Below are 21,180 nucleotides of genomic sequence, written 5' to 3' on the forward strand. Positions count from 1 at the left end.
AGCCACACTTGCCCTTAATCCAGAGGTGGGGAACCTGCAGCCTCAAGATCACATGTGGCCTTCTAGGTCCTTGGGTGCTGCCTTTTGACTAAGTCCAAGTTTTACAGAATAAATCTTTTTGTTAAGGGGATTTGTTCTGCGAGGTTTGGATTTAGTCAAAGGACCACACTTGAGGACCTAGAGGGCCACAGGATCCCCACCCCTGCTTTAACCACCCTTCTCTACTCCAACAAAAGACAAATACACACACACAGCTTTCATGGTCAACCACCCAAAAATGGAGTCAGGAAAATGAATAAGTTAAAATATAATAAAGATAGGTGCAGCTAGGTGGACACTTGACACTTACTAGCTGTGTGACCTTGGGCAAGTCACTTAACCCCAATTGCCTAAAATATATATATATATATATATATATATATATATATATATATATATACATATGTATAATGAAGACATCAAAAGCAGGCACCAGGTAAATAAATGTCCAGCTATGGAAGTGAGGAGGGAATTAGAGATAGAAAAACCTTTCACTGCTTTTCTTCAGTTTTTAAAAAGATATTCATTTCAATATTACCTAAATTAACTTATTTTTTCAGTACCCTACCAAACAAACTATCAAAGATTTGCTTTGTAGAATGAGAGAAAAATAATAATGAAATTCATCTGAACCAACAAAAGCTCAAGAATCTCCAAGGAAATTTAAAAAAGTGAGTAGGAAGGGCTCCCAGAAGTATCAAACTATACTGTAAAGCAGTAATCATCGAAACAATTTGGTGCTGGTTAAAATAGAGAGAGAGAGAGAGATTAGTTCCACAACATACAGAAGCAAATGGACCTAGTAGCCTAGTATTTGATAAACCCAAAGACCCCAGCTATTGAGATGAGGACATTATTTGACAAACTATTGAGAAAACCAGACAGCAGTCTAGCGGAAATTAGGCTTAGAACAAAACTTCATATCATATACTAAGATAAGCTTCAAATGGACACATGACTGAGGTATAAAATGCCACACCATGAATTAGAGGTAGGAAGAGATTATCAAAGAGTTTATGACCAAGCGAGAGATAGAAGATCACAGAAGAGAAAATTGATACTATGTAAAATTTAAAAGATTTTACACAAATAAATAGAATGCAACTATCATTAGGAGGGAAACAGTTAACTGGGAAAAAATCTTTGCATCAAGTTTCTCTGATAAAGGTCTTATTTCTAAGTTATATAAGGAAAGGATTCAAAAGTATAAGAGTAAGCTGTTCTAGGTGGAGCCAAGATAGCAGAGTAGTACCAAGAATTACTTACAGCTAAGCTATACTGCACACCTCCTCCACACAGATCTGGAAAATGCCCCAGACCAAATCCTGATCAGAAAATACAAAAAAAAGTAACAGTAAGTCATTTTTCAAGCCCAGATCATCATAGGAAGATAAGACAAAGAAGTCTGCTTACAGTAGGAACAGTATCTAACCAGGAATGCACAGAGCATTTCTGTACAGGAGCTCAAAGAGGACCAACGCTGTGTGCCAAGGAAAGAAAGGTCCTAGAGTCAGTGCAAAAGTGTCTGATTTTGTGCATGATGCAAGAATGGTATCAATGGGCAGCTGTGTTTCTCACTCTGCAGTTCTGGGGCACTGGGTGCCCCAGATCCAGGGTGGACTGAGAAAAGGAACAATGCCTAGGGGTAGTAATTGCAAACTAAATAAGGAGAAAGCTCAAAAGCAAGTAGCTGCTGTGTGACTCTGAATTCAGGAGCCAAATGGGGTCTCAACTCCATATTCTACCCTAATCTGAAGCCTGCGGCAAGTTTAATCATGGTGGGAATTCCAGATCAAAAATAGTTCTGTTACTTTAAACCTGCAAAGATTTCTAGCTGGCTGATAGTAGCTGAATCCAGCAATAGTCTACTGGAACTCTAACAGGGGCAGGGCCACAACAGATGTGTTGCTCAGACACAAACCCAAGTCAAGAACTTGAGCTCAAACCCGAATGACAGCAATCAGACTTTGCCCTGAATTGGACCACTGCAGGAGCATTGCAAGCTTGCAGTTCCCCAGCCTCAGGTGTCCCTAAAATTCTGAAATAATACAACACTTAATACCTCAAGAAAGCAGCAGGACCTTCCGCTCAGACATTCCTTCCAGATGTGCACAGAGCCCAACTATATCCAAAGTCAAGAAGTAGGCTGGAAGAATGAATAACAAACAAATAAAAGAATCTCACCAAGCTATTATGATGACAGGAACACTCAGGACACAAACCCTAAAGAAGAGAATGACTCCAAACCTCAAAGAAAAACACAAATTTGAACAAAGTTCAACTAAAATTCCTAGAAGAGGTGAAGCAAGAGTTTTAAAATAGCTCTATAAATTAAATGAAAACATTGGAGGAAAAAGATTAGAAATTAAATGAGAGCTTTGGAAGAAAGAATTGGAATTAACACAGGAGGTAAAAAGGTATGAACAGTACAAAAGCACAAAAAGGTACAAGAGGTACAAAACTTTACCTAAGCAACAAACTTCTTAAAAGTTAAAATAGACCAAATAGAAGACAATATTTGGTGAGAAAAGAAATATTAAAAACAAAATCACAAGACTGAAAAATAGAAGAAAATGTAAAATATTTCATAGCAAAAACAACTGATCTAGAAAATATATCACAAAAAGGTAACTTATGAATCATTGGACTATCTAAAAGACATGACTAAAAAAAAATAGCCTAGTCATCATATTTAAAAAGAATCTTGAAAACTGACCAGATTTCTTAGAACCAGAGGGCAAAGTGAAAGAAATCACTGGTTACCTCTTGAAAGAAATCCTAAAATGAAAACTCCCAAGAATGTTATAGCTGCAATTCAGAATGCCCAGGTCAAAGGAAAAAAAATATTACAAGCATATGAAAAGAAAGAATTCAAGTACCAAGTGTAAGGAATAAAATTTCTAAGGAAAAACCAAAGACTCCTGAGGTAGATGAAGTGAACTTAATATATTTACATTCATGCATGAAGCAGGTCTGTTGCTAGGCAAAACATACATTCTACAGAAGCCAGAGCAAGATTACATCCCTATCCCAAAACGAGTAGTCCCTTCCTCATTTCCTCATTGGCTGAGTACTTTGAGGTGTACAACTTCCCGGCATGCCTAAGTCATTTTTTCCCCCTTGACATGTTCCCTCCTTCCCCATAAGCCATTGAGCATGCTACTTCACTAGGTACCTTTGGGTTTGGCACTTGCCCAGTTCTGAGAACCCTTTATCCATGCAGGCTTGATACCTGCCCAATTCTGAACACTGTTGTTAAGTGATCTGCATACCTGTGGTCAGAGACTTCTGAGCTGTTCCTAGGGGGTTTCTGAGCTATTGCCTCCATCGTGTGGAAATATAAATTCTATATCTTACAATCCTTCCTCTTTTTCTTTTTCGGGATTATGTTTCCACACTCAGTTGTCCTTCCTCAAATTGCTTCAAGAGCTCTACACACTCTCTCTCTCCATTTCCTCTGAGGTACTGGTTCCTTTTCTTAATATCATCATCTGAGCCTTCCCTCCTCCCAGGTAGATTAGTTGCATCTTTTCAACTGTCCTGGTGATTAAATTAATGAGACATGGTATAAAGCATGGTAATAGGATAAGCCCAGCAACCAGTCGTATCACTATGAACCCTAATTGTTTCCACCAGGATCCACTTAGCCAACTGAGCCAACTTGTACTCAATGTACCCTCCCATCTCTGAACTGGTACATGTGCCAGCTTTCTAATATCTTGGGCTGTACTCTTACCAGCTTGCTTGTTACCATCAATTTGTATACAGCAATTGCTCATATTTAATTTGCCACACACACCCCCTTCTTTTGCCAGCAGGTAGTCTAAGATCATCCAGTGCTGGAGCACAGCCTCCCTTGTTTGGGTGGCCTGATCCACCAGGAGTTCCAGTGCTTGGGCAGTTTGGTTAGTTATAATTTCCGCTACAGATTGTAATCTTATCAATCTTATCAACATATGTACATGTATATATATATATATATATATATATATATATATATATGTATAGGGGTCCTGTAACCCCAACTTCCATCTTGGGCCCAGGTGGTCAGGCCATATGTTTTGATGAGACTACAGGGAGGCCACAAACTCCCCCACTCATTTGCATCTCCTGTGTCTCCTTTCTCACTATTGTTTAGTCTCCTACACTAGTTTATAACCTCATATTGGTGTAAATCCTCTCTCTTATATTCTTCCTCAGCTTTTGCTTCTTCTAATATCTCTCATATTTGCCCTTCTTTTTCAAGCAGCAGTCCACCCAAATTCCTTGGATTATAAACTCTGGGCCAATGGTCCAGCTATCAAGGAGAGGGAAGAGAGTTCCAGGAACCTTTCCCAGGGGGTCAACTCAGGATCATCCTCCAGTCCAGGGTCAATTGTCATCAAAATATTTACTTTGAAAATGATTCCACTCATGATCAGGAAAAAGACAATTCAGACTCAAAATCCACAACACAATAAAGACAGCCCCAACTCCAATAAAAACTAGAACTAGTCCTAACGTCCTAACTCCTTCTGCCTGGTCATTCAGGAGTCATACCCCCCCCACCCCGTAGTCTTTGCTTTTCCCTTCCTGAGAGTGACTCTTAGTGCTCCCAGATGGTCAGCCACAGTCTACTCTCGGGGTTCTTCCACTGGTCCTTTTACCCTAGAATGGTGGGTCCAATCTTTTTCCACCATCTGGACAGCAGTTTCAGTAGTAAGCCAAACCTGGTATAGTCCTTCCCAGCTCGACCTTAGTTTAGCCTCCTTCCAGGCCTTGATTAACAACCAGTCTCCATGTTTATATCAGTATAGTAAATTCTAGGGGTGGGGTTTGGGCCAATAATTCTCTCTTCTTTAGTTCTGATCCTTAACAATGCTATAGGGGCAATTGATAAATGGTCAAAGGATATGAACAGACAGTTCTCAGATGAAGAAATTAAAGCCATCTATAGTCTCATGAAAAAATGCTCTAAATCACTATTGATTAGAAAAATGCAAATCAAAACAACTCTGAGGTACCACATCACACCTATCAGAATGGCCAACATGACAAAACAGGAAAATGATAAATGTTGGAGAAGATGTGGGAAAATTGGAATACTAATGCATTGTTGGTAGAGTTGTGAAATGATCCAACTATTTTGGAGAACAATTTGGAACTATGCCCAAAGGGCTATAAAAATGTGCATACCCTTTGACCCAGCAATAGCACTTCTAGGGCTATATCCCAAAGAGATCACACAAAAGGGAAAAGGACCTACATGTACAAAAATATTCATAGCAGCTCTTTCTGTGGTGGCAAAGAATTGGAAATTGAGAGGATGCCCATCAATTGGGGAATGGCTGAGCAAGTTGTGGTATATGAATGTAATGGAATACTATTGTTCTATATGAAATGATGAACAGGCTGACTTCAGAAAAACCTGGAAAGACTTGTATGATCTGATGCTGAGTGAAGTGAGCAGAACCAGGAGAACGTTGTACAAAATAACAGCCACGTTGTGTGATGACTAATATTGATAAACTTAACCCTTCCTGGCAATACAAAGATCTAAGACATCTCCAGAGGCTTTGTGATGGAAAATGCTATCCACATCCAAAGAAAGAACTATGGAATTCGAATTGCTATTTTTTTCTCTTCTGTTGAGTTTTGTTTCCTCTTTCTGATGGTTCCTCCTATTGATTTTAATTTTTACTTATAACATCACTAATGTGAAAATATGTTTAATATGAATGTAAATGTATAGTCTATATCAGATTGTGTGCCATCTTGGGGAGGGTGATGGGGAGGAAGGGGGAGAAAAATTTTAAACTCAAAAGCAGATGGAAGTGATTATTGATAAATCAAAATCAATTAATAAAAAAATATAAAAAAACAAAAAACAAACAAAAAAAACCAATGCTATAGGGGCAGCTAGGTGGCACAGTGGAGATAGCACCAGCCCTGGAGTCAAGAGGACCTGAGTTCAAATCCGACCTCAAGCACATAACACTTAATTGCTAAGGTGACTCTGGGCAAGTCACTTAACCCTGATTGCCTCTCACACACACACACACACAAAATGCTATAGGCAAATATTTGGTCCATGGTAATTTAATTTAGATTTAGTTTAGATAACTCTCTTCAGGGCTTGATTCATCCTTTCCACTTTCCCTGATGAAGGAGGGTGCCACGGGATGTGGAAGTCCCACCCAATGTCTAATCCCCTATAACACTTTTGCTGTAAACTGACTCCCATTGTCTGAGTTAATATTCTCTACCAGACCATACCCTGGGGGATAATATGCTCTAATATTATCTTGGAAACTCCATTTGCAGTGGCACTAGGTAAGGGATAAGCTTCCACCCACCCAGCCAGATGATCCACCAGGACTAAAAGGTATTTCAGAGTCCCACTGGGGTAACTCAATGAAATCAACCTGCACTCTCTGGAAAGGTCTCAGGCCAGGGTTTCTCCTTCCTGCCATCATCTTCCTCATCACTTTATTATTTACTTTCTTACAGATTATGCACCCCTCACAAATCTGTCTAGCCACTGTGTATATACCTATGCATCTATACTTCCTTAGTATAAGATCCCCAAGGGTTTGAGGTCCCCAATGACTACCTTGATGGAGATTTCTCAACAGTTCTCTGGCTATTTCTTTATTGATCATTTCTCTCCCATCTGGTAGAATCCACTTCCCTTCTCCTACTTCTATCACCCCTATTTCTTTAAGGTGTGTTTTTTCAGATTCTGTGAAAGAGGGGGTTACTTTCACCTCTGGTAAGTGTGGAATTAGGACTTGGATTTTTGTAGTGTCTTTGTGATTAGCAGCTTCTTTTGTTTTTTCGTCCCCAAGTCTATTTCCTTTGGACCAAAAGTTTCTCCCTTTCGGATGTCCAGGCACATGCACAACAGCGATCTCACATGGGACTTTCAAGTTTTTCAACACTTCTTTTATTAATTCCCCATGAACTAACTCCTTTCCTTTGCTAGTCACCAGTCCCCTTTCTATCCATATCTTCCCAAAGATGTGTACCACCCCCTATGCATACTTGGAATCTGTATATATATAGTCCCCTTTTTATTTCAGGTACTTTATGGCTTAGTTGAGAGCAAAAATTTCACTTGTCTGAGCTGACCATGAGGCTGTCAGGTTCCCCATATCCTTTACTGACGCTCCCACCCCATCTATAACTGCATATCCATTTTGCCTTTGCCCTTCCACAGCCCTAGACGATCAATGAACAAATGCTCTCCAGAATGAAGGGGATGATCCACCAAGTCAGACTGGACTCTTGTCTGATAGCAAATAATGTCTAAAACAGTCACGTTCCACATTTGAGGTTGTGTTTCCCTGTGCTGACAGGAATGTGACAGGGTTCACATGAGATTCAGTGGTTAACACTAAATCATCCTTTTCAATTAATATTGCCTCATATTTCAAAATCCTTGAATCTGTTAACCATCTCCCTGCTTTCTGCTTTAGAATACTGCTAACCTGATGTGGGGTAGAAATGATGAGTGCTCCTGCAAATGTCAATTTTCTGCTCTCTTCCACCAGGACAGCAATTGCAGCCACTGCCTGAACACACTCTGGCCATCCTCAGGAAACAGGGTCCAGCACTTCGGATAGAAAGGCCACTGGCCTCCTCATTCCTCCCCAAGTCTGTGCTAGTACTCCCAATGCTACTTCCTTTTCCACTGTCACGAACAAATGGAATTGAGGGGGTATGGGCCCAAGCTGAGACCTTTGCCCCTTGCCCCCAAAAAAGAATTTGGCTCCCATTTGTCTATGGGCCCCAGAAAACCCTTAAACTTTTCTTGATCTCATTAAGGTCTCAAGGAGTTCCTTATCCGACTCTCAATACCTCCCTGTGAAAGCCCTGGCCCCACCTCTTGATCTTATTCAGATGCCTTTTAAACTTCTTCCTTCCCGGTCCCTTCATTATCTATTCCCATTGTCTATTCAATCTCTCAGACATTCCAATTGGAATTCTCACCTAGACCCTTTTCCCAGCCCCTCCTCTGGTCACCCAAAGTTACTTTACTGTATATAAGATCCACCCTGGCCCCCACTTAAACGCTGAGACTGTCTCATGCCTGCTCGTTCTTACGAGCATCACCTGGCCTATGTGGTTTATCTCTAATAAACTTTTCTCTGGCTGAAAGAAGATTTGGGTTGAATTCATTCAGGTAGGGCCCGCATGTCGTGATCTTGGGGGCTCAGCACCCCTAAACCTCTAGACCTCATCAGAATGGTTTGTCCAAGGACGGTAAAGCCACTGGAGCTTGGACAAGAGAGCATTTTAATTCCTTAATCAATTGTAATTCCCCTTCTGCCCATTTAAGGGTATCGGGTTCAGTTTCCAGCAGTTTAGCATGTAATGGTTTAGTTTTGTGGGCATAGGAATCTATCCAGAGCTGACAATACACAATCATTCCCAGGAATTTCCTAAGTTCCTTTTTGGTTCTTGGAGTAGAGGTTTCAATGATTCCTTTAATCCTTTCAGGGCCAATTCTTGTCTTCCCTTCACTAATCAGGTGTCTCAGATACCTAGCTTCTCTTTCTGCAAACTGTAATTTGGTCTTGGACATCCATAGTCCCTGTGAGCCCAGGAAGTTTAGTAATTGTGTAGTAGCTTCAGCTACTTGCTTCCTCTTTTGTCCAGCCACTAATAAATCATCCACATACTGTAACAGAGTGATGGGGGGGGGGGGGAATCATTCTAGGACTGGTTCTAGAACCTGTTGGAACAAGTTGGGGGATTCAGTAAACCCTTGGGGCAAAACCATCCACTGGAACTGTTGTTTCCTCCCAGTGTAGGATTTTCTCATTCAAAGGCAAAGAGCTCCCTGTTCTTTTGAGATAGTGGGCAGGCCCAGAAGGCATCTTTCAAATTCACCACATTGAACCACTTGCTTTTGTATGGAATCTTATTTATTAAGGTATAAGGATTTGGAACCACAGAATGTCTAGTTGCCATAATTTTAATCACTGCTCTTAAGTCCTATACCAGTCTATAAGAGCCATCAGACTTTCTAACTGGCAGTACAGGAGTATTATATGGAGACATGCAGGGTTCCCCTCTCTCATTTGTGATCTATCCTGGTCATTATTATTATCCTACCCTAGATCTATATTTGGAAACTTCTGTTCAACTGGGAGTACCCCTGGGGCTGGAGGATGTCTCTGCTCCCATTCCCTCATGGCTGCTTGTCTCATCATGCCTCTCTCTTCCCCTGTGAACAATATGGACATTTGTTCAGACCAATTTGGTCCCAAGAACTGATCTAATTGCTCTGCTAGTCTTAGAGAATCCTCTATCAGGGTTTTCATTTCCTTCTTAAAGTTCCTCACTTCGATTGCAGTCAGTGGAGTATTCACAAATCCATTTTCTCCCGGTCCCAGAGGAACTTCCCTGAGAGTGAAATTTCTGATTTCCTTGCACTTTTCTGAAAATAGGAAGTTCTCAAGGTCCTTCCTGCACTGTTCTAATTCCCTTTTTAGAGGGGCAGGTGGTGCAGTAGGCTTTCCTCTTCCTGGTAGGTTTTCCCAAATCAATTAAATTCTATCCTGGCAGAGGAGTAGGCGGAGGGGCATAGGAAGGAGGAAAAACCTTAAGAGGGTTCCAGAAATCTCCCTTTCCCTCTCCATCCTTCTCTCTTCCTTCCTTCCATTTTTACAGGATAACTTTGAATACTAGGTTCTCCCTTCCAAAAAGAGGCATAATCACTTTCTTCCTGACTGAAGGGCACTCTCCCATTCACATAAATATTTAATGCCTGGCAAAGCTAATCCTCATCAGCTCCATACCTGGGCCAAAATACGTCCAGAGGTAAGATGCTCTCCTTTGGCTAAACAATACAGCAATATTTTATCATCTTTTTCTTATTTTTACTTCTAGTGCAAACACTTGCTCTCCAATTCCTCAACATCCTCCTTAAGGGACTTTCTGGAGGGATATTGTCCAGGGGTTTCGTTTCCTCCCCTTCATCTAAGACCTTTCTTTCTTTCCTACCCACCTTGTTTACAAGGGGACTTTTCTTTCAACTATGAACCCAATCACTTCATCCTTCTCCGGCTGTGTCCCTCGCGGGATCAACAGAACCGCGGATCTGGACTCCGCACTCACTTCGTGCTCTTGTCGCACGTCTCAGTGACACACATTCAGTCCTCCAAAATTAAACAAAATGTATCAGCCACAGAGGTATTACTGAGAAGCGCTCCTTTCTTATCTCGGTCTGTGCACCGCGTTTCCTAGTTGCCGCGGTACCTTCATCTTCCCGAGTCACGTCACTCTACCTCCCTCCAATCTGGAGTCACAGGTCTGGGCAGTCAGAGGAGAGGGCACTCACCAACGATCCCGAAGCCGCTGAACTCAGCCTCTTCAGCGTTTGGTGGTGATTGTCCCTTTCCCTCGATGCTTCAAATCCCGGACGATCTCCCATTTGTTAGGAATAAAATTTCTAAGGAAAAACCAAAGACTCCTAAGGTAGATAAGGTGAACAATTTATTTACATTCATGCGTGAAGCAGGTGTATTGCTAGGCAAAACACACATTCTACAGAAGCCATAGCAAGCTTACATCCCTGTCCCAAAACGAGCAGTCCCTTCCTCATTTCCTCATTGGCTGAGTACTTTTAGGTGTACAACTTCCCTACACCGCCTACTTCATGTTTCTCCACTTTGACATGCTCCCTCCTTCCCCATAAGCCATTGAGCATGCTACTTCACTAGGTACCTGCGGGTTTGACACCTGCCCAAGTCTGAGAACTGTTGTTAAGTGATCTGCATACCTGTGGTCAGAGACTTCTGAGCTACTCCTAGAGGGTTTCTGAGCTATTGCCTGCATCTTATGGAAATATAAATTTTGTATCTTACACAAGGAACCACAGTCAGATCACAGATTTAGCAACCACTTCTCTAGAGAAGCAGATCAATTGTAATGATGTTTTAGAAAGCAAAGGATATAAGCTTAGAACCAAGAATAATTTACCCAGTAAAATTAAATATAATCCTAGAAGAGGAAAATGTACTTTTTTTCATGAAATAGAGGACTTCCAAGCATAACTAATGAAGAGCACGAAAACCTTTGTGTGCAAGCACAGCCATGAAGAGAAACATAAAGAAGCAAGCATGAGAAAACAATAATGGATTAAACAAAGATAAACTGTTTACATTCTAATAGAGGGAGATGATACATGTGTCCCACCATCAGAGTTCATAGAGGGAAGCTAAGTAGACATAGGAACTAAGAGTGATTCTATTGATCTTAGAAGAACAGAAAAAAGGAAGAAAAGCAAACTCTGATGATGTACAAAAATATTTATAGCAGCTCTTTTTGTGGTGGCAAAGAATTGGAAACAGGGAATACCCATCATTTGGGGAACTGCTAAAGAAGTTATGCTCCACTTTGCATTTGCAACTCTGCCTCATTTTAACGCTGGAACAAGACGTCCTTCTAAACTAATCACCCTACTACCAACTCAAGCCTGGATACCAATTCCCTCAGCCTCCTCTCCCTTGCCATCGGAGACTTGGAGGGTGGAGCTCTGAACTCCTCCCAAAATCTTCCTTCACATAGGCAGAAATTGGATTTTCAGATCATTCCACTTTGCATGTGCCAGGTTTCAGCTCCCTGGAACAAGATTTCATCTACTTCCTGCACCGGGGATTCACTGGTGTGTCCCCTACCATGGCCCTTCCTTTTGTGTGTTTTGTATTCCCTTATTAGATGTAATCCCCTTGAGGGCAAGGACTGTCTTTCTTTTTCTTATTTGCATCCTCAGTGCTTAACATAGTGTCTGGCACATAGTAAGTGCTTAATAAATGTTTATTGAATTGAATTAATACAATGCAAAAAGAGAAAATGACAAATGATGGAGAGACTGCAGGGAAATGAGTACATAGATACACTACTGGTAGAGCAGTGAGTTGGTCCAGCCATTCTGGAAAATAATTTGAAACTTAACCTGTGCATGCCCTTTGTTTCAATAATACCATTATTTGACCTATGGCCCAAATAGAGCAAAGCAAAAAGCCCTATGTGTGTACAAAAATGTTTATATTAGCTCTTTTTGTAGGGGCAAAGAATTGGAAACTAAGGGACTGTCCAGCAATTGGGGAATGGCTAAATAGGTGATGATATATGAATGTGATGGAATACTATTGCACTGTAAGAAATAAAGAAATGGTTTCAGAGAAATCTGGGAACTTTTGAGTGAACTGATTCAAAGTGAAGTAAACAAAACCAGTAGAATAATTTACACCCTGTTATCAATATCAAAAGGGACAATTCTGAAAGACTTTAAAATTCTGATCAGTTCTGATCAGTACTGATTGCAGAGAACTGATGATGAGGAATGTGCCTACCTCCTGACTGAGAGGTGCACGACTAATGTACAAAATGAGACATACATTTTTGAACATGGCCAATGAGGGAATTTGTTTTGCTTGACTATATTTATTTGTTATAAAGATTTTGTGTTTCTTTTCTTTTTTTTCCTTTTAGTAGAGGGAGAAAAAAGTAAATGCTTAAATTATTGAAAAAAATTATTAATTGTAATCCTTTCACCTCACCCCAGAAATTGGTGGTCACTTGTTCAGATTAGTTTATTATTAATTATTATTATCATTAATCCATGAAGCAGAAGCTGCCTTGAGGCTAGCCTGCCACATTTAATCCCCAGACCTGGAACACTGCCAGGCTGAGGTCATCTCTAGGGATCTAATCTTCATATTCCACAGAACCCTTCCAAACATCCTTTAAAGAAATATCAAAGGAGGAAGATGTGTATGGATCTCTGTCAATTCTAAGGCACTATGTAGCACAATGTATCGAGTGCTGGGCCTGGAGTCAGGAAGACCTGAGTTCAAATCCAACCTCAGACACTTACTAGTCATGTGACCCTGGGCAGATTACTTAATCTGTTTGCCTTAGCTTCCTCATTTGTAAAATGGCAATTTAAAAAATGGGGTACCTACCTCCCATGTTGTGAGGATTAAGTGAGATGAGTTGTAATGCTTAGCACATAGTAAACACTATATAAATATTAGCTAGTAGTGGTAGTAATGATATCATTTTGAGGCCCTGATCATACATGATGTCATACATCATACTTCACTGATACCTAGATTAATCTGGATTGTTCATCTGGTTGAATTTTTCTGTATTTGACCTGTGGGAGGAAGATGAAAATTACAAGGAAACAAGGTAGGGCCAGTGACTTTGTGTGAAACAAAAAACATTGTGGGTGTGTGCTGGGCTGAGTCCATGTTCAGTCCACTGTCTATCCCACCTCCCTTATCTCCATTTCCAGGCCAGGATCACTGATGAGAAGGAAGACCTGAGACCTTGTGAGGTCCTCATCCCCAAGGAAGGATTCCATCATTCTTTTCCTAATCAATTTCCCTGCAGCAGAAAAGAGGGTTTTTCCCTATTTGACAAAGATGGAGAACCAGAAAGTTTGAAACAGAAGGGATTTTCCACTTCAGTTCGATGAGTAATAATCTATTAAACACCAGGGAGGTGCTCTGTGCCTAGAGTTTTGTACTAATTAATTAATTAATTTGTACTAATTAATTAATTAATTAATCCAACCTTTTCATTTTTTAAAGTTGAGAAAACCGAGGCCAAGAGAACCTTGATTTGTAAACAAGTAGCAGAGTCAGGGCTCAAACCCAGATCTTATGATTTCAAATCCAGTGTTCTTTCTGCTGCATTGCATGGTTTTATCTTTTTAAAATCCCTCCAAAAATTTCATGGTTGAATTATTGTCCTTACTTTGTAGATGAAATAGTTGGAATTCAGAGGAGATGAGTTACTTGTGCCAAATGGACTTGGGACAGTGCACAAGACTTTCAGGAAAATGCACTCTATCACTGGCTTTTTTTTTTTTAAAGAAGATGATAGCAAATAGGACCCTACTGTCCTCAGTCTCCTTCTTATACCAGATCAATGGAAATCCTCAGTTTCGGGAAGAAATCCATGTAAAGAACTCCAATCGATGATCAATTAATAAACATTTGTTAAGTACCCATTATATGCCAGGCACTGTGCTAAACTCTAACCTGAAACAAACATCTGCTTCCCCAACAGGGGCCCCAGTGGTTGCCCCAGGACCATGATTGTAACCACTGAGCAGCCAACCGCTGAGCCCTTTCGGTCTGTCTGCCCATGAGTACGTTTCCTATTTGCTTTAAGTTACAGGGAAAGAATTGGGGAAATCTCTAGATTCAAGTTGCCCAATGGCTTACCTAGGAAGCCTAAAGTAAACCCAGGAATCACAGGGTCGTGGTTTCTGCCCTTGGTCAGTGTTTGCCTTTCAGTCCCAGGAATCAGTCTCCAACCCGATATTCATGTTTGTTCCCAGTAAAGGCAACTCAGGCTAAAGGAGAGGAAAAAACTGGTACTTCAAGAAAACACTGGATTTAAAGATATGACTCATGCCTGAAATCAAACAGAGCTAAGAGAATTTTTCTCCTGTTACTGTATGTGTCAGATCAGTCCCCCACTTTGAGGGGACAAGTCTTGACATTGTTAAAATTGTGTCACTTGTTTTCTGTTCATAGCAAATTTCTGTAGTACGGGCAGTTGAGCAATATAGGTTTTGTAAGTGCAATACAAAAATTATTAATTGATACTGAAACATCTCTGAGTTACTGTAATAAGATGCAAGTATGAAAAGCCATATACTTTTAATCTTTATTTGTGATCAAATTATAATATAGGGATGATATTTTCCTAAAGGGGGAATTAGACAAAGTAATAAGACAGAGATGCAATGTAAAAGTTTCCTAATTAAATGGTAGAGTAAATTTTGATAAAGCAACAGGATTAGACTTTTTCTCTAGGAACTACATACATATGCATATGACTGGCTTCCAAATGCATCTAGCATGGAAATTCAAGCTTTGATTATGTTGTAGTAATAAATTCTCAAAATTGGATTAAGGATTTACATATAAAATTGCATTGGTAATTATGAAGAAAGTGAACTTATTTTCCCATTTTAAAGTATTTGATAATTTTAAAAAGACAGAAGAATTCATTTTACAAGTTAGACCCTCATGATTTTTTAAAGATTCTTGTGTCAGGTACAGGGCTTAGATAAAGATAAAAACTGAAATTCTCTAAAGTTTCAGAATTGGAGAACCAAATTTAAGAGATTGTACTAAATTATATTAAGTTTTGTTACTGGCAGATTTTAGCAGAACTATCTAGGAAAGAACCAGAGAAGCACAGCCCCTTCAGAGTTGCCCTGAGAATAAAGCCTATTCCAGAATGTCCAAGAGAAGACATCCAGGGACATCTGGGACTCAAAATGTGCTGATTAAATGAACATTGGGAGTGAGTTACTAGGATATAAGGAGACTTGATGTTAGTTAGTATTAATGATCATGATTGTTTGGCTTTGGCTTTTTGCTTCATGGTGTTTATGTTTAAGTTTTCTTGGTTACCTTGGTGATGTGTAAATCTCCCTTTTCAAAATTAGTTCATTGTGAGCCTTCTAAGTCATTTGATTTTAACAGTTTATGTAATTCTGCTTATAACTATGTGAAAAGTCTTATAGATAAATGATCCATGGTAGGGAGGGTGTCCGCTCCCCCAAAAATCAAAAGGTGTGTGTGGAGGGGTGAGAAATTGAGGGAATTAAGACAGCAAATGATTAATTGTGGAAATTGAGTAAACCACACTGACTCCATCTTGTGACTCAGTTCTGGAGCTAATCCAGTTTCCTTTCTATTTTTTTTTTTTTGGTAACCTTTCTGTTCAATTATAGGTCTAGTCTAACTTCTGTCTTGTGAGAAAACTTTATTAAATTTGAAGAAATTGAGGCAATTTGAAGAAAACCTTGTTGTTTGAACCTACCCCTACGTGGCTGGGAAGCTGGACCACCTCTACCTGCTGCTTAGAGACCCTTAACTAAGAACCTAGGTTCTACTGACCTGAAACTTAGATCCAAAGATTGATGCAAGGAGTTGTCTCACAATTGTATATCACAAGCGACTCATGTGTCTTTTCTGAGAACTTACCCCATACTGATCAATCAGTGATTATTTCCATGTTCTTTTGATCATTTACAGACATTTGGGAGGAGTGGGACACCTCTTTTTCTGAATTCCGGGAATTACATCTATTCATTCTCCCCTTCCCAACTTGGAAAGTCCCTAATCTTTCCTCCAATTAGAAATCAAATTAGTTAATGTTGTATTGTTTCCTTTTTATTAATTGTTTTTAATGTATAAAAGTCTGTATCCCCCTGCGTTTGGAATCCAGGTTTGTTGCACAATTGTCATGCATTACTTAATAATTTGATATGCTCAGAAGAGTGAACTTTAATTTTTTTTAGTCATTTCATCTTTCATTCACCACACATGAACTGATGCAAAGTGAAGTGAGCAGAACCAGGAGAACATTGCACACAGTAACAGTAATACTGTAAGGATGATCAACTGTGAAAGACATAGCTATTCTTAGCAATACAATGATCCAAGACAGTTCTGAAGGACTTATGATGAGAAATGCTATCCACTTTCAGAGAAAGAACTGATAGAGTCTGAATGCAGATCAAAGCATACTTTTTCTTTTACTTTATTTTTCTTGGTTTTTTTTTTTTGTCTATGGCTTCTTTTACAACATGACTAATTTAGAAATGTGTTTTGCATGATTATACATGTATAACCTATATCAAATTGTTTACTATCTCAGGGACAGGGAAGGGGAGGGAGAGAATTTGGAACTCAAAATTTTAAAAAACAAATTTTGAAAAACAAATGCTAATTGCATGTGTAATTGAAAAAATTATATACATTTTATATATATATATTTACAAGATCAATTTTTATCTAAGGCTCTACTCAACTCTATATTCTAGGTTTTAAGTGCCAATTTTGTGTGATATCTTGTGCTCAGCTCTTGAGGAGATATAAATATGACAAAGACATTTAATGATGCCCCCTCAAAAAAAGAAGGTCACTGAAATATTTAAATACACAGACAAGAATACAAAAAAGTTTAGGAGACAGACAACTTTGAAATTAATGGTTTTTTTTTTTAAATAAGCTATATATGATAGATTTACAACTTCATATATACACCTTTTTCATTTCCTTGCATATGGGTATATTAATTTTGTTGGTGTTTTTTGAGTTCTAAATAACAAAAAAGAAAAATTATTTTAAAAAGCAAGCAATAACAATACCTATAGGGCTTTGAGGTTTGCAGAGCATTTTACACATCATCTCCTTAGATCATCACAACCACCCTGTGAGGTAGGTGCTATTCTTTTCCCCATTTTGTTCTTAACTCAGTTTCAAATGAGGAAACTGAGGCTGAAAAAGAAGGGACTTGCCCATGGTCATGAGACTAGGAAGTGACTAAGGTAGGGTTCAAACTCAGGTCTTCCTAATTCCAGGTCCAACACAGGTCCTCTTGGCTAGTGGTGTCAAACTTAAATAGAAACGGATCCCTGCAAGTACATATTGACTTAGAAAACCACAAATTAACATTATCTATGTTGTACTATATTTTCATTTATTTTGTCAAATATTTCCCAATTATATTTAATATGGTTTTGGACCCATTTGGGAATGTAGTGGGCCTCATGAAGTTTCTGGCCACATGTTGATATGTCTGCACTGGGACACCTAGCTCTAAGTCCCTGCCCTCAGTGATCTTCTCCTAAGCGAAGATAAGACTTGGACAAAGAAAAAGGTAACTTAGAGCATCATAAGTGGCTAAGAGGTACACCTGAAGATGAGGGAGAGAAAGTGAGCCCTTTTAAGTGAGTCAATCAAGGAAGGTGTCCCGAGGGAGGGGACATTGAAGCTGATCCTTGAAGAAGAAGCAGATATCAAAAACTCTCTTTCTCTCACATTTCTCTTTGAGCAAGCCATCTGTTTTGGGCAATTCATCAACATGCTGTGCTGTCCAATCTTTCTAACGTCACTTTATAAAATACAGGTGGATTATAATGGAAAACTCAGGGCTCCATGATGTTCCCATGTGTGAGACCCAAACAAAGCCCACCCCTACAGCACAGGTAAGTAGCATGCCTTGCTAGTAATTCATGTGCCACTGTGAAGCCTTTGAGCCAGTAATTAAGGATCTTATCTGGCCCTATTGCTCTCCTGAGATGTTAGAATATGAGTTGGTCTCCCTTGACCTGTTTTGGAGGGTTTTTTAATTTTTTTAAATAAAGGGCACACAAGCTTTCTGTGTCTCCTTTGATCCAACTTGTGTTTTGGTTGTGTTTCACTGCTTGCAATCACATGGATGGCCCGAAATGTTGTACCTCCTCCTTCTTAGGAGGTATTCTTTCTCTCTCCTTTGATTCCTTTACTTCTCAGGCCTCTGCAGGAGTTTTTGATTACTGTTGAATCTTGTATTTTGTTCACTCCTGCTTTGCCTCTTCATAATGCTTTAACTTTTGGTCTTTTTTACACTCAATTGCTGATCGAGGGAATCTTACATTTCTAATGTGCTTTTGTTTTCTGGATGTTCTATAGATTTCTTGCCTTTAATTGGGCAAAACGATAGTCAAACTTTCTACTGCCCAGACCAGTCACATTTTGATGTGATTTTCAGTGCCTTTCCTCAGATCTTTACTAATTCTTTCATGTCACTTCTGCCATGGTGGTGTTTGACACTTGTCCATAGAGGGTATTCCCTTAATTAACAGGGGTTTTTAGCCTGGGGTCCTTGTTTTCTGTATTCCAATGTATTTGGTTTCTTTTGTTATCCTATGTATTTTATTTCATGCATTTAAAAATTTTATTCTGAGAAGCAGTCAGTCCTTAGGCTTCACCAGATGACCAGAGAGGTCCTTGACATAAAAAGGTTAAGAAGACCTGCTAATAATTCCATCTTTCTTCCTGCAGTTTTCACCATGGCAACAGCTACTGTATATACTGTGCTATGTAGGACATGAAATGTTTTTGCCTTCTATCAAATACTGTGGAAGAATGAACTTGTTCATGAGTTTATTAGCAAATATCAGCTTTTAAAAATTAATTTGTTTTGATATAATTGGTCTCCAAGTTGTGTTCATGTAATCAAACTCAATTTATCCTGTATATTTTGTTGTATTGTTTTTTATATGTTGTCTCTCCCATTTGGCCTTTAGCTCCTTGAGAACAGGGACTGTTTTTTTACCTTTATTTCCATCAGTAAGTCAGTCAACAGGCATTTATTAAGCACGTGTTCTGTGTCAGGCATTGTGCTAAGTGCTGAGGATATAAAGAAAGGCAAAAGATAGACCCTGACCTCAATGAGCATATAATCTAAAGGGGAAGGTAGCAGGCAAACAAATATGTACAAATAAGCTTTATACAGGATAAATAGGAAATAATCAGCACAGAGAAGCCATTAGAATTAAGAGGAAATGGGAAAGCCTTCCTATTGAAGGTGGAATTTTGGCTGGGACTTAAAGTGCTCCTAGTGCTTAACACAGAGCCTGGCACATTGTAGGCCCTCCATTAAGTAGACTTGTTAACTGAAAAAGGGCTTTTTGAAATCCTAGTCTAAGTATATCACCTTCCTTTCAAAATATATGTAATATCAGCTATTTGCTTCATTTCATAATTTCGGGAGTTTACATTAATTTTTTCAATGACTTCGGGCTCTTCAAGTTTACCTTCATACTTAGGTAGCACCTCCAAGTCATCCCTTATTTCATTTAATCTAGGCTTAGAGATTGTGGGGCAGTTAAGGAGTAGATAAAATGCCGGGACTAGAGTCAGGAAGACCTGGGGTCAAAGCTGGAATTCACACAGCTGGGGAGCAGAAGAGAGGGAGCACCTGTGCCAAGACACATGTGGTGTGGCAAGTCATATTACTACTACTGCCGAGACCCTGATGTCCTCTGGCGATGTTATCCTACTGCTTCTGCTAGCACTAGGTCTCTCTCTCTCTCTCTCTCTCTCTCTCTCTCTCTCTCTCTCTCTCTATTTCTCTCTCTCCTCTTACGGTTCAGTATTGTCTGTCAAGCACAGCTTTGTTAGGTGTCCTGTCTCCACTTTCAACCACGGTGTCTCTGTTGGGCACCTTATATGGTGCTGTGGTTGCTGCGTGATTCCCCTCTATCATCTCCAGGTCTTCAGCCTCCTTGAAGCCATCTTTGTTACTGCTTTCTGAGGGGGAAGGGTAGCAGCTACTAAATTGGCCTCCTTCCTGCCATATGGGCCTTGACACTGCTAGTGCACCCACCAAACAAAACTTTCAGAGACCAGACCATGGAAGAGCAACTGCCTCCATGCTGTCCTTACAGGTGATTTAATGAACACAAATTCACATTTCCATTTTTTTGTAGCCAGCCCTAGACTTTGACCACATTTCACCACAGCTGTCTTCCTGATACCAAGCCCTCCCACTTCTGCTGCTGCTTCTTCCCTCCCCCCAACCCAATGAAACCTACTCCCACTACTTCTTTCCACCTCCTGTTTTGCTGAGTAGAAATCAAATCAAATCTTTCCTACCATTACATCTGGAAATGGTTTGCCAATCAGTTGCCTATGACTCCCCTAATCCCTGTGACTTCTAAGACCAAAATACATCCACTCTTCTATAGTGTTTGTCTTGCCCTATAAGAACACAACTTCCTTCAGGGCAACAAGCAATAGCCAACAGGAGGTTCCAAGCTAATAAAGAATCTATTCTTTCAAATACTTTCTTCCTAATGCTAACTCAGAGTACCTGGCCCAAGTCAACTATCTGATTTAAGGTTAAGAGCACTCCTTTTAACTCCTGTTAAATTTCTGAACATTGGTTTGTGTCCTAAGCATCCCCAACCCCGTTTTTGGAGCTCTACCTAACAAAACTCCACAAGAATTGTATAGAAACGACATTTCCCGATCAACAGGAAAGTGAAGATGGGGCAATGACAAAACAGGGATGTGGAGCTAGCAGGACCATTAGCCTCAGCCTTGTTTCGTAATTCTCCTTTTATTCTGCAGATCTGCTAGCAACAGTCACTGTGTTGTGCAATATTATTGCCAGCTCATCCTGTTCTTTTCTCTTTACCAATTCTATCTGTTTTACAGGGTAGTTATGAAAAAAGTTAATTATGAACATTAAAGCACTATAAAAATGTGAGCTATTATTCATTATAGCTAAAAATAATTATTATTCTTAATTACCATTATTATTGATAATGCCACTATCACATGT

This window comes from Vombatus ursinus, unplaced genomic scaffold (assembly GCF_900497805.2).
Source record: "Vombatus ursinus unplaced genomic scaffold, bare-nosed wombat genome assembly UNPS02014793.1, whole genome shotgun sequence".
NCBI lineage: Eukaryota > Metazoa > Chordata > Mammalia > Diprotodontia > Vombatidae > Vombatus > Vombatus ursinus.